This window comes from Sturnira hondurensis, unplaced genomic scaffold, assembly GCF_014824575.4.
Source record: "Sturnira hondurensis isolate 20B ecotype Veracruz unplaced genomic scaffold, ASM1482457v3 Scaffold0006413, whole genome shotgun sequence".
In the NCBI taxonomy this organism is placed as follows: domain Eukaryota; kingdom Metazoa; phylum Chordata; class Mammalia; order Chiroptera; family Phyllostomidae; genus Sturnira; species Sturnira hondurensis.
The window spans coordinates 4,408,400-4,414,532 of NW_028079044.1; the positions used below are offsets into that span (position 1 = coordinate 4,408,400).

Below are 6,133 nucleotides of genomic sequence, written 5' to 3' on the forward strand. Positions count from 1 at the left end.
TTGACGGAAAGTCAGGAAAGCTGTTACCTGGACGTACAGAAGCCTCTCCAGGCAGGTAGATCACATTCTAGTCTGATGAGCAAGCCCTGGATTAAGCCAGCGTTCTCTTACCAACTTCCTGTCAGGTTCCAGGAAGAAGATTCCTGCCCCTGGGAGGGTTAAGGGGCGGGTACCAGAGCCAGCTCCTCTGGACCACATTCTCAGAGCAAGAGACAAAGAAAGGGTCTAGGAAACTGACCCCAAAAGGGAAAAAGGCCAAACATTAAATTTCCTACAGTGATTTTTCTAGCAATTGGGGACTACTTAAAAACACACAACGTGTCACACACATACACCCTCATCCCCACCCACATGCAAGTTTGATTTCAATGCAATATAAAGATTGCAAGTTCCTTGAAATGAGATATGCTTTTAAAGCCTGGTTGCAAGAGAGTAGCATACTACTTTCCCCTGATAGGAAATCACTCTTAAGACATATATGAGGGCGGGTGGTATGCTTACCATTCAAGGAAAATCACACAGAACCAGATGAGCAGACAGAAGTTAATTTTATCCCAATGCTATCGCCAGCAATAGGGGACAGAGCCCAGATCAAAAGTAGATACTCTGCTCTGCTGATACACAGGGGAGTTTTTTAAGTGCTGGGGGAGCTTGTGGAAAAGTACTGATGGATGCCAGGTGGAGGCTGATCAATGAGATATGCCCAGCATGTTGAATTACGAGTTTGCAAATGTTTTTCTCTGTGGTTAGGTAGTCTGTGTTTGCTAATTGGTGCCCATGGAAGTTAGGCTCCTACCCTCATAGACACTGGGAAATGGGGTGCTATCTCCTTCCATGTTTACATTTCAGAGAAATAGTTTCCAGGTGCCTAAGAAACTTTCTTAAAATTTTTAAAAGATTATTTATCTGTTTTTTGTTTGTTTATTTTTAGACAGAGGGGAAAGGAGGGAGAGAGAGGGGAGAGAAATATCAACATGTGGTTGCCTCTCACATTCCCCCTACTGGGGACCTGGCCTGCAACCCAGGCATGCATCCTGACTGGGAATCGAACCAGTGATCCTTTGGTTCACAGGCTGGCACTCAATCCACTGTGCTACACCAGCCAGGGCCCTAAGACACTTTTCCTGTATTTTCAACTTCAAGAGACTGGGGGAAGATTTACATCTCCAAGGGGCAAAGAATTTACAAGTTTATCAAGTTTTCTAAAGTTAGAAGGAAAGTTGCTCTAGGAAAAGAAAGGACAAAGACCTATAGTCAGGAGAAAACCTGTCTCGTTTAGTGGAGATGAGGGCAACTCCACAGCCCTCTTGGTCATTCCACATTCTCAGCTGTTCCTAGAGGTGTCCTCTCTCTTCCAGGCTGGCCACTGTGCTTTCAGCAGGACAGAAAACCCAGTTAGAGGACCCAGTTTAATCCATATCCCCTGATGAGTTTTCTCTTGTCCTAGGATTTTTGTCATCCTTCCTCTCTACATTCTTAACAAGAAACTTTCCATCTTCATTTCGTTAATGCCATCTTCAGTTTAGCATCCTGATATTTAGCACAATCTATAAACGTCTTTAGGCAGGAAAAAAAACCCTGTGACCGCCAGCTTATGGTCATGTGGCCAAGGTCTGAGAATGTCAGTAACATCAGGAATAAAATAATCTAAATTTACAGGGAAAATTTTAAGTGTTACTGTTTGTAACTTTAAATATAATTAGCCAAGGTGGTGTTTAGATTACCAAGCCCAAGGACAAACTCATTGACATTAGCAACTGAGTTTTATTTTATTTTTTTATCACAAATAGGGCTTTTTATTTGTTACCATTATATGTCTGAATTTTAAACAGATTCTTGGACTGGGGGCTCATATCCATCAGCGTGTGCAACATTAGCACCTGTCCCATCCCAGTAGCTTTTCCAGAGCAGCTACCTTCACCATGAAGTTCCATGAGTTTTCCCAGTTCAAACATGAGGCTTCTTCAGCACTTGGACTTTTCTAACAAGGACATCGTAAAACAGACAAATAAATTGGCAAGCTTTTTCCATGCCTTTTCCAATGTCATCTGGAAGCAATTTATTGATCACTTCAGTCAAGTCCTTTGCACCTCTCAGGCCATGATTTCCATCATCTTCTTCCTGTTGATGCTGAGCATAAGAGGGCTTCTGAGCCTGATTGTTGTGTTTTTTAGTAAAACCAACACAGAATAGACGAAGCAAATACCCACCAGTTGTCTTGATATCAACATGCGCTTCAGTCATGGTCTGCCATTTTTTGACCAAGGAGCACATTTGGTCATGGGTAAGATCTCTGCCAAGGAAGTCAGGCAGTTTTTGCCCTGAACATCCTCAGTAATTAGCTTGAATTTTCTAAATGCGACTTCATCATTCTGCAGATCAGCGAGGCTCACTTCAAAGACACGACCCTTCAGACCATCAGATGCGATTTTGATTCCTTCGGTTCCCATGACTGGTGTTTTTCCAGCATTTCTTATATCAAACATAGCTGGTGCTTTCACTCCATACAAATCTTTCTTAGAAAATGGATCAACCACATTCTTCTTTGTCCCTTTTTGTCACCTTTCATAAGGAACTTGTTCTTGCCCACAGCCATGATGCTGCTCAGAGAGCCAAAAGGAGCAACTGAATCTTAGATTTGAATTTGCTTTTACTGGGGGATTAGGGTAAGAGGTGATATTTTAGTCTTCAAGTTCAACCTCAATATCTCTCGCTCTCTCTCTAAATATATACATACGTATATTTTTATATATGCATATATATGATCTGTCCAGAATGTATCCAGCTATATAATATGAAAAAGAGAGACATTTATTGAAGAAGATACAAGAAACATTGTACATAGGACAATGATGCCTCATCCCCTTCAAAATGGGCACCTTGGGACTTCACACAGTTCTCCCAATTGCTATCAGCTGCCCCATCATATGTTCCTGAAGCTCATCAATGGTCTAAAATCTCTTCTCTTTTAAAGGTGATTTTAGTTTTGGGAAAAACCAGAAGCCTCAGGACACCAAATCTGGGCTGTAGGGGGTGCTGAGTCATCTGGGTGATTCAATGTTTTGGCAAAAAATCTGCACCAGATGTGATGCATGAGTGGGCACATTGTTGGGATGAAGCTGCCAATCACCAGTTGCCCATAGCTGTGGCATCATTCTGAATCATCTGAATCGTTTCCGCAGAGGAATGTTCAAGCTTAACTCAAAATCTGATTCATATTCTTTGCTCTACTCCCTCAGTCATTTTGAATGCAGGGCCACACAGTACACACGCTCACTCAATGGCATCTACCATCCCCTCTGACTAACACAGTGAAGTTGTCATTGTTCACGCATGTACCTCCCAGTTCACTCTCCTAGGCTGCCATGTTACATCTGATGTCATGCAAACTGTTCTCGTTGTATTAATAATGTCTGGAGTTTTTCCAGACAGACCTCATGTGTGCCTGTGTGTCTATTTCCTTCTTTAGTTTCTTGAAGTTTTTAAGTTCTTCTCCCATTTTTATGATTAATATATTCTTAAATATAAATTTAAGCTAACAGTTAATAAATGCTGTCATCAGAGGCACTTCATATCCTTTTGTCTAAGTATAACCCTGACTGAAAGGAATACCCATTATTCAACCAAAAAATACTTTTACATGAACACATAACTGATCCTACCCACAGCCCCCAGACCACACCACATAAGTCCACCCCTCACCCTCACTCTCCAATATCCCTATTCCACTCTCAGCTTAACTGGCAGGACTATTTCTAGACATTAGTTTTCTTTTAAGCCCTCAGGTTACATTGACACTCTACCACACCCCCAGGCAGGTGACTCCTGAGAGCTTAGGGTTACATAGTCATGATGAACAAGGAAAGATCATGGAGCAGGGGAGGTCACTGAAATCAAACCATAGCTCCACCTGCCTCACGCTGCCAATCTACATTGAATCCCAGCCCACGTTGCTAAGCCTGTGTGTTGCTGAGGGCAGCCTGGTGAAGGTGTGGCTGCCTGGAAAAAACGGAAGCAACCTCTGGTGGAGTACGGCACGGGGAGGGCAGGGGGAGTATTAGGGCCTTTCAAGTTCTAACAGAAAGTTTGAGCCACAGCCGTAGTCCTTCAGAAAAGTTTCAATGAGTGACAAAGCAAAAGAAGACATTTTAAGAAAATTTTAAAACTCTGTTAAGTCATCTTTTGACACAATTTAGTAAAAATAACAACCAAAAACTTAAGTGCCAGACATTGGGAGTTCATTATTAACTCAAAAATTGTTAAATGTATCAAAATTGACAAGACTGCCAAGGAAACAGACTTCTAGAAAAATTAATTGTGAGGAAGCCATTTCTCCTTAGGCTCTGTTTGAACAAAAAAGGCTCTAAGTCATTTAGTAGGATTATTCATTGTCTCTTTAAATGCCAACGGAAGGTTCAGAGGAAAACAATCTATTAATTGGGTATCAGGTAGGTTTTTAATTCAGGTCAGTATTTTTTAACACCTACCATGTGAGAGGCATTGTGCTAAGGAATTTGTGAGGAATGAGACACAATTCTTCCTGCATATAAGCTCTGACTGAAATGATAAAAACAGGATTTGAATAGCTACAATTAAAATCAGTAAAGTATTAAAAGGCATGACAGTGACAATCAGGTGTCATGGAACTCAGAAATCTTGAGAGTAAGAAAGGCTTTATGAAAAATGTGTCATTTGAGTTGTCCTTCAAGGAAAATTCTGGATCTAACATGCCTGAACCCCCACCCCAGGGAGTCAGAAGTGTCACTAAAGGCTTGTCAAGACTCCACCTGGAGTATTTAGTCCAAACACGATTGTCCTGGGCCTGTGGAGACATTTACACAGGTTAATTGGCCTGGCATCTATGAATTAGCCATCTGTCACAAACTGTTACAGTGAACAGGACTATTGTTAAAGTCCAGGACTATTACCAGCAATGACGGTAATACAACTTGGTACCAAAGCAGCACTCTTCAAGTTCATTGTTGTCCATACTTCATTTTGCAGCTATCCTTAAATAATTTTCACCAGGAAAATTCACCCTTACATACAGTAAATGGAACATACTGGAAGGTCTGTGCAATGGAGCATAAGCAGCTGAGGTAAGGGATCTAGATCCGGGTCACACACTGCGGCCTGCAAGCCTGTAGTTTTTGTATAGTAAACTAAGGATAGTCTCTGTGTTGTTAGGGATGTTAAAACAAACAAAAACAGTATATGACACTGAAGACCATGTAAGGCTATCAAAGTCTACAACATTAACTATCTGACCCTGACCCTTAACAAAAATTATTTGCTGACCTTGGGCCAGATGGTGAACATCTGAGGTTGGATAATAGAGGAATCACCAACAGTTTAGTGATTATATGTTAGTATTAAGATATTTGAAGACAAGTAACGTGAAATACCCTCAAATGCATTTCTGCATAGTCAGAATTGAAAACACTCTAAAAGTCATTTATGGAATACTGAGGCAGAGAGACAAGAGGATAACAATGCACAGTGAAAAACAGATTTCCAAATCTAAATTTTTTATTCTAACTCCTAGATGAGACATGCTGATGATACTTTATTTGTTTAACAAGCATTTACTAAGCACTGTATATGTAGATAAATAGATAAATGATAGATAATGTGTGGCTGGATGAATGGTTTGATAAACAGACAGCTATACAAATATTAGCTGCATTGTTTAAAAAAGTATGATGTAATCCTAACCCAAAAACAAGATAAAAAACACAATACAGAAAGAAAACTACAGGCCAATATCACTGATGAACATAGACACTAAAATCCTCAACAAAATATTGGCAAACCATATCCAACAATACATTAAAAAGATCATACACCGTGACCATGTGGGATTTATCCCAGGGATGCAAGAATGGTACAATATTCGCAAATCAATAAATGTAATATATCACACAAACAAAAGTAAAGATAAAAATTACACAATCACATCAATACATGCAGGAGAAGCATTTGATAATGTACAGTCCCCGTTTATGATAATAACACTCAGCAAAGTAGGAGTAGAGGGAGCATTCATTCCTCAACATAATAAAGGTCATACATGAGAAACGTACAGCCAACATCATAATGGACAAAAACTAAAAGCTTTCCCCCTACAATCAGG

At 40.3% G+C, this 6,133-nt stretch overlaps 1 pseudogene; it reads right to left on the reverse strand.

Moving 5' to 3' along the window:
• Positions 1–1,762: 1,762 nt before the first annotated feature.
• LOC118988893 (40S ribosomal protein S3a-like) lies at positions 1,763–2,596 on the reverse strand (annotated as a pseudogene).
• Between the last annotated feature and the right edge of the window lie 3,537 nt (positions 2,597–6,133).